We start from the raw sequence: 15,398 nt of genomic DNA, 5'->3' as shown, positions 1-15,398 counted from the left end.
GTACTAATAATGCTAAATTATAGATGAGTAGCTGAGACAATGAGCTTTTAAGTGACTTGGTCAGTACAAATCTAGTGTCAAAAGAAGAAACTCAATTAGTACTATTGAGTTTCTGGTTTCAGGATGGTGAGTAGGTGAGCAGGGGAGGCAATATAATTAGGAGAGGGAGGCAATGATATATAACATCTATCCACAGAAATAGTAGTTAAACTTTGTTTCTGAGTTCATCATAGGCAATTTAAAGCAAGTATTGTATACCTTATAATCAATTCACAATATCCATTACCAGGATCTCTTCTACTTGGAGATTAAAATATGTGTTTTTAGCAAAGAATAGATATTATTCAATTAGGAGTCATAACATCAAGCTCCAAAGCTGTTGTGTTATTTGATACATCACAATCCCATGACCCATAACAGGATTTATGGTAGAGCCTAAATCCTCATAAAGTAGCAATAGGTTAACCAAAATCTAATATGAAAAGGAATAATCATCAAGTATCTTGATGTAATGTATTTTATATTCTTCTTATGGAAAAAATGGAGAGGTGTGAATTGAACTATGGATTCAGATCTGGTGGGCATAGCAAGAGTACTTATAAGTGCCAAAATAATAGGAAGTCTTTAGTAAAATGCCTCAGGGATCTGTGCTATACCTATGCTAGTGAATATTTTTATCAGTGACTTAGATAAAACCATAAATAATATGCTCATCAAATCTAGGACTGAGAACTAAAGCACTGGATGCCAGAGTTTGCATTCAAAAAGAACTTGACAGAATAGAGCACTGGGCTGAATATAATAAGATGATATTCAATAGGGATAAATGTAATTACACTTGGGTACAAAAAAATCAATTCCACAAGTACAAGATGGGGAAAGTATGGTTAGACAGCAGTTGTTCTGAAAAAGATCTGGGGTTTTTAATAGACTGAAAGCTCAATATATGTCAGCACTGTGATGAGACAGCCAAAAAAAAAAGCTAATGCAATCCTAAACTGCATTAGGATGGACGTAGTTTTCAGGAATAGGTAGGTGATCATTCCATTGTGCTCTGTCCTTGTGAGCCCTCCTCTGGAATGCTATGTTCAATTCAGAGGACCACAGTTCAAAAAAGACATTTATAAGCTGGAAAGTATGGTCAGTAGGGCCTCTATGATATTGAAGGACCTTAGATCCATATTTTATCAAGAACAATCAAAAGAATGAGGGGTATTTATCTTTAAGAAGGAAAAAAGAAAAAAATTATAGGTCTAAACAGAAAGAAAAAAAAGAAAGAAAGACAGACAGAAAAACTTCACATCATAATGATTTTGCAGTGTTCGCTAATTGTGTGATCTGGGACAAGATACTTAACTTCTCCAGGTCTCAGTTTCCTAGTCAATATAATGGAAATAATTCTTATAGTACTTAATCTCTAAAGTTCTTCTGAGAATGAAATCAAATAATGTATGAATGATCCTTGAGCTTCTACATATATCTCAGGGTTTGTTTTTTTTTTTGTTTGTTTGTTTGTTTTATGGTTATCTTAAAGCCTGCAGTTGAATCAGTGATCCTAAACAAGCATTGTTTAATTACAACAGTGTTCCATGAAAAGAAGGACTTATTTTCTGGAGATAGCTGGGTTTTGTCCCTTAGAAGAGACCTTTACTCTTCCTACTACTCTTTTTCCTTGGCAGATGACAGTGACTGACAGAAAAATCAATCAGGATGTTTCATGTGTTATCAGATAAGGACATGGGTATGTACATCTGAGATTATCAGAGTGAATAATTCACTATGTTGACAACCCTAATGAAATCCTTTATCTCAGTTAAAGAGATAATTTGACCTTAGAAAGGATGACTATGGCTAGGAAAGTGTGAGATGGTAAAAATCCGACATCCTTTTTATCTTTCTATTTGAAAACTTGCATGCAGGTAGCAGCATAGACCATGAAATTTGTTTTAGGTGAATCTTACTGTGTTGCCTGTAGTTCCCCATTAAATCCAAGTGTATATGGGAAATTCATCTTGTGATCAAAGTAGTCTTTGATCCATGGATAGAATGCAGACACAGAAATTATTTACATAAGTGATGACAGTTTAGATACAGCTGAGTTCATTCAGCTGCATTGCACCAAGCCAACTAGAATATTTAAGACTGATGACCCTATGGTTAAAAAATTACAAAGACAGGAAAAAAAAAACAGTCCCATAATCTTAAAAAAAAAAAATTTGCATTATAGAAAGCAATGTCCATTGTTTGATAAAAGATGGAAGGAAATCTATTGTAAAAAGTAAAGAATTATTTTTAAATGAATTAATAACAAATCACTTTTGGAAAAAATGAATTGTCTGGATTGACTTTAAAATGAGAAAATTAAAGAAAATTTATATTGATATGAATTTGAATTTCAATACCTTCTTTCATTCTTTCCTTTTTCTTGCCTTCCTTTCCTTACTTTTCTACCCCAGTTCTCTTTTTTCCTTCCTTACTTTTCCCTATTTTTCCCTTCCTTCTTTTTCTCCTTTTTTTCTCTCCCAGGATTGTTGTGAGGATCACATGAGACTTTTTTAGGCACTTAACATATTGCCTGGCTTACAGTAGACACTACAGAAATAGCACTTCCACTACACCACCATCATCATCATAATAAAGTAGTAGATCAAGGACTTAAACTCAGGTCCAAAGGCTTCAAGTTCACAGCTCTTTTGATTAGACCATGTTGCCTTTTGTTAAATCTCTTATCAATATATTAAGCTGAACATTCTAGTCTGCCTAGAATTTTTAAATTTCTGACTTAATCTTTCATCTTTCTTCTCAGATAACCATAGCTATCTCTCAGTTGGTGTTCAGTGTGGTACTCTATTTCTTCCTCCATCCTGGAGGTGTTGTGTACCATCTGTACTAGCTCTCTGGAGGATCTGGGTACCAGCCTGAGTCCTTGGTCTTAAAAGAGGAGTGATGAGGCAAGGACCCACTTGGATGGTCAAATATGGGGTCCGTTTATTTCAAGTTCTCTCAGCCTTAAATATCTTAGTACAATTATATCACCACAGCACATTGAGCATGTGCTAACTATAGTACCATTACATCACCACAGCACACTGCATATGTACTAATTATAAGCACCCTGCTATTATCTGCAATTATCTCTTCTTCAAGTAGAATACAGGTTACCAAACCACCCCTGACTTCTCAGGAAGGCTGCGATGCTCCCAATGGGAGATGAGAGCTGAACCAGACATTGTCAGCAGTTTCCCTCTGGGCTGAAGAGTCTCATACTTCACTGAGAATTCCCCCCACTGTCTGTGCCCCTCTACGATGTTGTTTCTACTGGTCCTGCTTCTTTGGTCCCACCTGAATGCATGGTCTATTATTTGCCACCAGTTTCTCTGATGACATATCCACTTTAAAAGATGGTAGGAGATAGAGTAAATAAGAAGAAAGAAACCTTATTTTCCCCTTGAGGATGCTTTCTTTTCTATAGTCCAGCTTCAACTCCAGAAACTTTTAATTTCCAGAGTTCACAGTCATTGAACTGCTTTACCACTGAACTAGCTGGTGTTTTTATATGTAGGCTCAGGGCTATGTTTAATGCTTTTTTCTAATCACAAGATCACTAATCTTCCCTTTCATAATAGATTCTAAACAAAATATGGAAATAGTCAATGTCAGAAGAACTGTGGAAAGAAAGATGTATTACCATATTCTTGAAGAAACTACAAATTGATCTGACCAATCTGGAAAAGAATTTTTGAAATTATATATGCTAAAAAAGTGACTAAAATTCCCATAGCCTTTGCTCCAGAGATTCCACTGAAAAATACATATTCCCAAATTCCCTAGGAAGTATACTTCTCAGAAATATAATCAGAAGAAAGTGACTAGGACCTTATCCCATCGTGACAATAAGTCAGGGGCAGTACTCTGTGTTCAGGCTATTTCTTTTCTCTTGCCAAGCCTTGAATTAAACACCTTCATCTGGTTTCCATCACTGTCAAATTTCCCTCCCAAGCATCTACCTTCTTTCATCATTATGTTCCTCTATGTGGATGATGAGTGAAGGGTCAATGATCATCAGCAATTCCAGTAGCAGTATGGGACAGACTTTCTAAGGAATGCCTTATACACTACAAATGAACACTATTGGAGCCGCCTCTCACTTTCATAAAGCCAGGGAAACTACACCATGCCTTCACAGAGTCTTCTGGGATGAGAAACAATGCTAACAAATATTAATATATTAAAGTTGTCCCACTTACCCCAGGAAAACATCTCTAACTCTGAAGTCAATTTACTCTAGATCAGTTTGATCATAATTACTGTTCAAGCTTTTAACACTAAGGGTTAAATCAGGTGATATATCACAAAATCCCATGTGTGATTATGAGCTCACACATTTATATGCAATGAGAAAGGGCTAAAAAATGCAACATCAGCTTGTATAGAAATGTTGGGAAACAGTTACCATAATTTTAATACCTCCATCTCCTTTCCATAAAGTGGGAAAACATTGATGCTCAGCAAAATGAGAAAAGCCTCTTTAACAAAGTAATCAGAAAAAGAAAATGCTGAAAAATGGAAGTCATGTTTCTAAATCATGATTAGAAAGAAGTCAAAAAATCATGGGAAAGCAGCTGTACTTAGGAACTAGTTATCAAAACTGAATCAAGGAATAAGTTCATTTATGAATACAAAATATCTATAAACATAAAGTCATGCTTTTCCCAAAAAATCTTCAGCCTTTATATTAAACACTACCATATGTTAAGCCCAGTGTATTTTAGGGATCTGAACTGCAAATGAAAAATATAATAAGAGAACACAGCAAGTAATTTCAAAACCTATGTATTTTTCCGGGTTTTCAAAAGTGGACAAAATATTTAGGAAGTTTTGGATTTATGTTAAGAAATAAGTTTTTAAAATCATTTTTTAAAATTGGCAGCCTAGACACAACTACCATTGGAAGAACCCCTTTGTAAGTTTTTAATCTCAGGAAAAAAATGTAAAACATGCAATGCTTCTTTGAGGTTTAAGTGAATTTCATGCCATGAGAAGACCATAGATAAACATCCTGGAGACAGATGAAATCTGTCTTGTTCTACTCTGGCTAAGATGGAAAACAAAAATATAGCACATTATTGGAAAATATATTTATAACAAAACAGAAAGTATTATTCTATCCTTCAACAAGAGTATGGCACAGCCATACCTATAATAAATATTACCTGCTGTTCTAGTTATTGAACCATAAAAATAGATAATAATGGATCTAGAGATGTCCCAGAGCAGTGCAAAAAGAATTATCAAAAGAATGGAAGGGTTTTTTGGTAGAAATATAGGCTTAAAAGTTTAAGATGCTTCAGCATGAAAAAGCTAAGAAAAGAAATAGGTGAAATGACTTAATCTCTTTAATTATAGTGGTTACAGAGAAAGTAATTTCCAACAACTTTTTATTCTATTGTCTCATTGAAGGATGGATATGACTCTGGGACCAGGGAGGATCTGTGTTCAAGTGCACATAGATACTAATACAGCAAAGTACAAAAAGAAATAACTGGGATGTTCAAAAAGCATGTTCAGCTGATATGTTAAATAATTGAAAATTAAATAATCTAATCTTTAAAAATATGTGATTCAAAAGGAACAAATCATAGAAATAATAATTTCATTTAAGAAAATTTAAGTAAGTCTTTAAGTAAGAAAAAATTTTGAGGAGTATGAGAGGTTAATAAAATTAAAAGTAAGAAAACTATTGAACTAATAAATAAAAACAGAAGCTAGTTTTATGGGGGGACAACAAAATAAGCCATTGGGTAATTTAATTTACAAAAGGAAAGAAGAGGGAGAGCTAGGTGGCGCAGTGCATAGAGCACCAGCCCTGAAGTTAGGAGGACCTGAGTTCAAATGTGGATCTTAATATTTCTTAGCTGTGTGACTCTAGGCAAGTCACTTAACCTCAATTGCCTCAGCAAAAAAAGAAAGAAAGAAAGAAAGAAAGAAAGAAAGAAAGAAAGAAAGAAAGAAAGAAAGAAAGAGAGAAAGAAAGAAAGAAAAGAGAAGAAAATTATAGACCAATTTCCCTAACAAATATTGATGCAAAGAATGTAAATAAAATGCTAGCAAAAAGATTACAGGTGGTTGTTTGTCCTTAGTTGAAGATGACAAAGGTAACCAGCCTCGGTTTCTCTTCTGGAACTATCTGGATCCAATGGCTAGACATAGATCAGGATGACTGTCTATTACAGGCCCTTGATGCCTTGGGTGACCTTGGCTTTTTTAAACTAAGATCTTTAACGTAGTTCAATTTGACTGAGTTAACTCCCATTGAGTGATTAAGGATAAGTAAAAAAAAAAATGAGAAAGCAATTAGTAAGTAGTCCCAAAGAGCCACAAAATTGTATACCTTCAACCCAGCAATACCACTACTAGGTCTGAATCCCAAAGAGATTATAAAAAATAAAAAAGGACCACATATATAAAAATGCTTATAGCTGCTCTCTTGGTGGTGGCAAAGAATTAGAAATTGAGGAGATGTCCATCAAGTGGGGAATGAGTGAACAAATTATGGAGTATAGATGCAATAGAATACTATTGTTCTATAAGAAATGGGGAGCAGACAGATTTTAGAAAAAAATTGGAATTACATGAACTGATGCTGGGTCAAGGAAGCAGAACCAGGAGAACACTACACAAAGCAACAACATTGTACAATGATCAGTTTTGATAGACTTAGTTCTCAGCAATACAATGATATAAGATAATTCCAGAAGACTCCAATGGAAAATGCTATCCACACCCAGGAAAAAAAAAAAAAAAACAAACTATGGAATCTGAATGTAGGTCAAAAATCACTATTTTATTTTTCTTTTCTTTCCTGTGGTTTCATTCTTTTGCTCTGATTATTCTTTTACAACATGATTAATATGGAAATATAATATAATTGTACCTATATAATTTTTAATCAAATTGTTGGCTTGAATATAAGGAAGGGAGAAAAATTCAAATCAAAACATTTTAAAAGTAAAAGTTGAAAGCTAATAAATAAATTTAAAAGGAAATAAATAAAAAGAAATGAGGCAAAGAATGGCCTTTTTAAAAGAAATTTTAGAAATGTTAGCTGTAGCAAAAAGAGGAAAAAAGAATATTAAAGAAATTAGAATTGACAACGAGGAAACAAAACCATAACTCTTTGCAGATAATATGAAAGAATACTTAGAAAATCCTGGCTTGTAGAGCAGTTCAGATATCGTGGATGTTAACTTTGTAGCAGCAAATCCAATCTTGTTTCCCAGAGTTCCTATTTTTTTGGCTTGGAAGAAAAGGCTGGGTTTTTCTGGCACCTGGGGCTGTTATTGTTTCTCCAATTAGTGATCTTATGACCCTGCTCCTGCCCCTTCACCCTGCTTTGGAGATTGAGGCAACAGTTTGAGGCTGACCATGTCCCAGAAGTAATCTAATAAGAATAGCAGAAAATAACATCAAAATAATAAGTGATCAGCAGCTAGGCTTCTTAGAGTATCAGAGTATCAAGAATATTTCAGAAGGCATGTTTGTTAGATTGATGATATTTTACCTTCTTTCTGCCTATCTTTACTAATGAGGGCTGGGTTTAAAGATGGCAATTTCTCTTGCTAAGGGTCTCTCATTTGTAATTTCTCATAACAGCATCCATAGTGTAGCCCCAGAGAATGACGGGAGACTTATGCACTTGATTGGCTCCTTCTGGACATCCAAGTTCTTGCCTGATCCCAACTATGGGGTCTTCGTTCCTTCAATGAAACTGAAGCCACAAGTACAAATGTACCATTGGATAGAAATGAAAGAGTCCACGGAATACACAGGAGACAGTCAAGTGAAGTTAATACTAAATCAGAAATTGTGAACAGCAGGAATTTTGACAGAGAAATCTCAGGGCAACAGCCATAGAGTCCTACACCACCATTGTACCCTTTGTTGACATTGGCAGGTTCTTCTTTTCTGCAGGCCTTCTTCACAAAATTGACAACTTCAAACCACTGAGACCCACCAACATAGAGGACTCCTCCAAGTCAATATTTTTGGATAAGGAGACTGTTTCTATCAGAGTGAGAACCCCAAGTATTCAGCTGTTGAAGAAGTATGTGTTGCATTTTCCTGTGCAAGCCTGAGTGATGGAGTCATCACCATTCCCATCTGGTCATTGTGATTAACCAGGAGACTAGTTGGTCCCATATGCCAGCAAGTATGGGAAAACCCTACTTCTTCTTCACCAGAAAGATTTCACTACAAAGGAGTTCCAGAGAGAACATCAAAGCAACAGAAGAAAAACCTGGGGCTTTCAAGGCATTTGCTGGGAGGCCATATTTATGGGTATCAATCTTATAACTCAGATCCTATATACTTTTGTAGACTGGTTTTCACTTTTCCAAGACCTGGTCATCATCAGCTTGAAAGTCTTTACTATGCACATCTATCGACGTATCTGCTTGCAGACTTTCACCATCCCCTCTGGGCATGGGCAGTTGGCTTGTTGGTCACAGTTCCTATTATTCTTGCTCAAATCCAGGCACAAACATAACAAACAAAGAAACAAAAAGCAGGAATGAAGAATACACACTGGGCTCTGGAATGTCTGCTTTCACCTCAGGATGTTGGGGAAAATTTGGTCCTTTGTTCACTGCAGCTCTCATAGTTGAAGTTCTTACCACATCCTCATGTCTGTTAGATCATCAGCTCCCCCTGACAGAACAGCCAAACAGGACCTTTGTCTTTGCCCCTCTCCCTACTCCTCAACTCTTGATTTGGGGACTTGAATATCTCTGAGGTATTTAGGGAGCAATCCTCTCTCTCTCTCTCTTTTTTTTTTTTTTTTTTTTTTTTTTTTTTTTTTTTTTTTTTTTTTTGCTAGAAAGCAATTTGGATTGGTGGAAGTAGTGCTTCCAGCTTGCAGTAATGGGTTTTTTGAGTGTCCTTTATTGAGTTTTATCTTTAGGGAAAACATCACTTCGGGTTATAATCTGAATTCTACCTCTGATCTTCCTGGGGAGACCTGTTAGCTTCTTCATTGCTGTGGTTAATCCACCTGCAGTGTGGAGATGAAAATACCACAAAATCTATAGAGATCCACAAAAAAAAAAAAGGTGTTGAATATTTTTTGCTTAGTTTAATTTGAATAAAAATAAGTAGGGCCAGGAAGCTACCTTGACTCTACTCTTGTGTCTAATATGTCGTTCTTATATTACTGACTTTTAGTTATTATTTTAGTTTATATCCATCAGAGCTAAGCATTCCTCCTCAGAGAAAGTTATTTGAACTTAATTAGTTGTATAGCCCTGACAAATCATTTAACCCTGATTAACTCTGTTGGCAAGAGCACATGTCACAGAGAGAGGGTGGGGGGGGAGGCAGAGAGGGAAATGGAAAGGGAGAGAGAGAGAATATTACTTGCAAGGAAAAGAAAAAGAACATAGGAATGTTTGACATCTATCAGTATTCCAATTGTTAGAGTAAAAATACATTTCTATGTTGGTTGTACATGCAGAACTAATGTTGAACTGTACTTTTTGTTTATTTGGTAAAAATGATATAGAGTCTCTTAATTTTTCCATTTCAACATTTGCTGTAAGAAAAATTGCAAATTATTTTGAAAAATCCAAGCAATTTGTTTTTCCTCTGGGAAGAAAAATGGTAATAGATGGTAGATACTAAACGGGAGGTGTCTTATTTTTTGAACTCAACTGGTAAACTTTAGGAAACTTGTGGGAAATACTTTAAAATTTTATGTAACTTTTAAAAAATACTATTGAGTTAGAAATGGAATCAAAGACATAACCATATTGTTTCAGTATTAGAGCTTGATGGTTATAAAAGTGCCTATGAGTGCAGTGATAACTAACAGAAAATGTCTTTTATCAGAGCCATATAAAAGACTGTTCACATAAGTCAACTGGCTTATGCCAACTGGCTTGGTGGTAGGTGATACACTTTACTTGGAACATTGAATTTTTTGTTTTTACTACTATATTAATTGTAAGCTGACAAAGCTATTTGCTAACTGGAGATCTGCTTGTCATTATCTGCTATATTTTCCCATAGCTTAACTGGTTGTACAGTCATCTATTCATGTTCTTCCAGTCAACTCACTTAATCTTAAATTTCCCAACCTCTCATAGTATTTTAAAGATGATTATTGCAACCTTAAAGATTCTTTGCACATCAGTCTTTTAATATTCTGAATTATAATATGCAGTGCTTGCCTTAGCAGATAAGTATTTGGTAGGAGATGAGATTGGGGTCAGAATTATTGAAACCAGTTAATTGAGATACTTATATGGTTATCTTGGAGATGTATCTCTATAGGAAGTTGAAAGTCCTCCCAAAATATGATCCCTTTTCAGTTTAGAAATGAAAACAATACCACGAATTGTTGAATAAGTAATGAACAAACATTTTCTTATTCCTTTAAATTGTAAATTTATGAAAGGTTATGTATTTTTTTTCTTTTATAATATATAGAGTGTAACCAGATTCCATCTATAAACACTGGAAGATGCTAATGATTGGATTGCTGAGTGTTTTTTTTTTAATGTGAAATTTAATTCCTACTGTTGCTCAATGTTTATTTTTCAAAGTGTAAAAGGTTAATGAAGATGTGAAGTCTTTTGGAATACTTCCTCATGAATTTCATTCTAATTGTTTTTTCACCTAGGCAAATGTCTGTAGTGCTTTTTAGCAACCCTTTCCCTCAAAAAAGAAAGAAATAGAATTCTAGAAGATCAACTAAAAAAAACACTCAAAATTATTAAAAATGTTAGTAAAGTTGCAGGATACAAAACAAACAGGCTAAAATCAATTGCATTACTAACAAAGTATATTAGCAAGATATAGAAAAACTTCAATTAAATAATTGTAGAGGGTATAAAATACTGGGGACCCTACCTACTAAGACAAACCCAGGAAATACATGAACACAATTTTAAAACACTTTCACACAAATAAAGTCAGATCTAAACAATTGGAAAAATGTTAATTTCCCCTTGGAAAGACTGAGAAAATATAATAAAAATGAAAATTCTACCTAAATTAATTTATTCAGTGCTGTGCCAACCAAACTATCAATATTTTATATAGCTAGAAAAAATAATAAACTTTAAAAAAGTAAAATGTGGGATGTGAGAAGGGATGTGGGCAACCTGTAACCACTAATACATTTTTGGCAGAGTTGTGAACTGATCCAACCATTATGGTGAGCAATTTGAAATTATCTCCAAAGAATTATAAAACTTTGCATAGCCTTTAATCCAATGATACCACAGCTAGGTCTCCATCCCAAACATATCCTTAAAAAAGGGGGAAAGACCTATCCATATAAAAATATTTATAGCAGCTCTTTTTTGGTAGCTAAGAATTGAACATCAAAGGAATGACCATCAATCAGGGAATGACTAAACAAGTTGTAGTATGTGATTGTAATGGAATATTATTGTGCTATAAAAAATGGCAAGCAGGATGGTTTCAGAAAAATATAAAAAGACTTACATGAACTGATGTATAGTGAAAAGAACAGAACCAGAAGAATTGTGTATATACAATAACACCAATGTTGTTCAGTAAATAACTGTGTGTTCTCAGCAATACAGTGATCCAAGACAGTACCAATGGATTATTGATGAAACATACTATTCAAGCCAGAGAAAGAACTGATATTGATTGAACACAGAATGAAACATGCTCCTTTTCACTTTCTTTCTTCTTTTTTTTCGAATCTTCATGTACAAAATGACTAATAAGAAAATATTTTTACATATTTGCACATTATTTGATTGCTCACCATCAGGGAGGGGGCAAGTTGAAGAGAGGAAGAGATAGAATTTGAAACTCAAAACTTTAAATAAAAACACTTAATAGACGTTTTTATTTAAAAAAGTAAAAAATGCTCCCTAGAGTCTCAGTACTTTCGAAAAATCATAGAAACCCAGAGGGAGGGAAATTGTAGGGACATGATGTTGAATTGTTGTCTTGAAATGTTTTATTAACTGGCACAGAGACTCTGTTTCTTTTACAACCCTCTTATAAAGTGACCTATTCTGGAGTTATTATCTGCAAGAAAGTTCTTTCTTTTTTATGTTCTCATTACTGTTTCTGCTTCAGTTTTCCTCAGGCAGTGATTCTAATGTGTTTCAAAAAAAAAATCTTTGTCCAAGTGTGGGATGTAATTATTAAGGTGATATGCAGGAGGATAAGGGAGGTAAGTGAAGAACAAGTCACTCCTTCTGGACATTAGAACTTAGATAATTCAATGGCTGGGAAAATTTAGTCTCATTTCCAAAAAGACTGTGGAAACTATTCAGTTGCATGAATAGGCTGCATATAGAAAGGAAAGGTCAGTTACACTCAAAACATAGCATTTTCATGAAAACAGGTACTCATGAGAACAGTTACATTCACTTTTACCAGGAGGGGGCAGAAAAATTAAATTGAATTATTTCATGTCAAAACAAATTAGTGATCTCCAAATCCTAACTCAAAAAGCATTAATTAAGCACTAACTGTGTGACCAAGTAATTTGCATTCCATTGAGTGAGACATATAGACATATAAGCATATTCAAAATATAATTACAAAAAATAAAAGATAATTTGGGGAGAGACAGCTGGGGGGTTACTCAGGGTCTTAAGTAGGAGAGGTTGAAATTGATTTTTAAAGGAAAAGAGATATCATAAGATGAGTAAAATGTGAGAAAGAATATATACACATTTAGTAACAATTTCCATCAGTTAACTAAAGTTCTATTCATACTTTTGAAGATTTTAAAGGATGTCAATATATAGAATAGGATTATGAGATCATACTGTATATAAATCTAGAGCTAGAATCTTAATTTTGCAGGTAAGGAAAGTGAGGCACATGGAGATTAAGTAATTTTACCAAAATTAAAGAGATAGTATATACCAGAAGTGGGATCTGTACACAAACCCTCTGACCAAAATTGGGTCATATGATAGTTACTAGAGCGTAATCAATTAGGTTTCCCAGTATTAGCCTTTTTAAGCAGTTTGTGAATCACAAGACCATAGGTTTGGCACTAAATGGGACCCTCTAGGTAGCCAACTTTTATATCCTCATTCTATAGATATAACCTAGGTCCAAAGAGGGGAACTGATTTGTTCAAAATTAAGTGTCACAGCTGAAATTCAAGTCCTTTCATGTCAAATCCAATATTCTCTTCACTGACACAAGTGATGTGGCTTTATTTTTATTTAGAGATAGAAAATCTATCAGATTCATAGGAGTTTAAAGATCATCCAATCTAATCCAGATAAAGAAACTAAAGCCTTGAAGGGGCAGCTAAGTGGTAATTGAGAGTGCTGGGCATGGGGTCAGGAAGATTTATCATGAGTTCAAATCCAGCCTCACACACTTAGTAACTGTGTGACCCCAGGAAAGTCACTTAACCCTATTTGTCTCAGTTTCCTCATCTGTAAAATGAGTCAGAAAAAGCAACAACAAATCACTCCAGTATTTTTGCCAAGAAAACTCCAAATAGCATGAAAAATCAGACAGGACTAAAAAATAACAACTTAACCTAGAGAAATGATATGACTTGTTTGAGGTTTTAGGGATGAATTAGGAGCACATAGGTCTCCTGACTCCCAATCTTATCTTTTCTAACAGCAGATTCTATAAATTATATACTAATTACATTTTAAACCACACTAAGAATGCTTTATCATTTACTAGCAGGCCAACTTAATTGTGTGAGCCTTTTCTACACTAAAATTTGCCATTGCAAAAATATGTGAAGGAAGTGTCATATCTATGATGCAGAACTTTTTCTTCCTATGCAGGCTGCAGTCCATCTCTGACTTAGTAGACAAGTTCTAGGAAATTTCCTGAGACACAGTGAGACCAAGTGACTAGCTAAGAATTATACAGATAGTAAGTAGTAAGAGTCCCAGATCTTCTTCATTTCAAATCTATCATTCTTGCCACTAACCACTCTATTTCTATGAAGATTACAATCAAAATGGAAGGGAGAAAAAATAGCCATAATCACTACTATTCTCAGAAGAAGGTGAAAAAGCATTTATTTGGGATTGAGGGATGGGGATGTAGAGGTGAAATGAAATAGAAGAGTAAAAAGGGAAAGGGGAATTTGAGGGTCAAATTTATATGGTCAGAACATGATCATTAATTTTCAAGGTATTTTTGAGTAATATTTAATAGTTGAAGATTAACATATGAATCATGAATTAGAGAAACTTTACATTAAATTGTAAGAGAACAAAAAAAAATCTAAAATTGAAACCAAAGTATCTTAGCAAAGTTTTAAACATCCATTATTTCATCAGTGTGGGAAATCCCTGTCCAAAGGAAAATTATAATCTTTCTATACTTTAGTAGACTAAAAAATTAGCTTGCTATATAAATATTGGCTAATATTAGTTTTTATGAGTTTCTGTAGTTAAAAACAAATCATCACCTGCTGTCAAGCCTTATCCAGTAAAGAGAATCTCAATACTTAATTGGTTGTTACTTGGACAAAAGACCAAAGTCCATTGCCAGACCAGTAATGAAAACCTTCCCATCTTGATAGGACTTGCTGTTTTGTGGTTCACTGGCATTATCTCTGGGACAGAATCAGAGGTTTTTCAACTCAATTTCCCTGATTTCTCTGAAACAGCTTCCCCCTTCTCCCTCATGCAATTGTTTGCCATAGTCCCAGCTTCCCTGATGCAGCTTCTTAATCTGGGGTCATAAATGGTGTGATTACAATAGTCAATACCTTTCAGCCTTGATGAGTGCCTATGTGAGTTGATATGTCCTGATGACTAACTACCTAAATATATGTCCAGATGGAGACAAGGTGGGAGGTGGAAAAGAAGGTAGCTACTTCTAGAGAATCTAGGTACCACTGTATCCTCCTTGCATGTTCTTTCTCTGTGAGAGCACAATAAAACTATTTTTGATAAATATTCAGGAAGCTGTAAATATCTCATTTTGTCCCAAAATCAAACCTGAATCAAGAGTATATTGACTGCAGAGCTGAACCTACAACTGCATCAAAGCATTCAAGGTCACTTTTATGTCAAGAAGTATCACAATAGAATTCTATTGGTGTTGAGTAGCACTGCTAACCAAACACATTCCAAATTAATTATTTTTACAACTGGCAATAATTATAATTAAAATTCATAGTGTGGAAGTTAAAAATGTCTGATTCTTTATATTATCTGAAATTACTAAAATTCACTTATTACAAGGTAGGTCTGCTCTAAAAATGATCCAGCCGCTTGTCTAAGGCTTTTTCTGTTTTCTTCCATACTTGGAATCATTCATACCCCATGTTACATTCAACTGGGCCTCAGTGGTGAAACTCCATTGTGTACTCTTGTAATGTCAGAGATGGGAAATCAATGATATATTGAAAA

General features: G+C 34.5%; 1 pseudogene; it reads left to right on the top strand.

The window, feature by feature from the left end:
* Positions 1-7,423: 7,423 nt before the first annotated feature.
* On the top strand, positions 7,424-8,431 carry LOC100920323 (annotated as a pseudogene).
* Positions 8,432-15,398: the final 6,967 nt, after the last annotated feature.

This window comes from Sarcophilus harrisii, chromosome 6 (assembly GCF_902635505.1).
Source record: "Sarcophilus harrisii chromosome 6, mSarHar1.11, whole genome shotgun sequence".
In the NCBI taxonomy this organism is placed as follows: domain Eukaryota; kingdom Metazoa; phylum Chordata; class Mammalia; order Dasyuromorphia; family Dasyuridae; genus Sarcophilus; species Sarcophilus harrisii.
The sequence above is the reverse complement of the archived record's forward strand: the minus strand, read 5'-3'. Positions and strand labels throughout refer to the sequence as shown.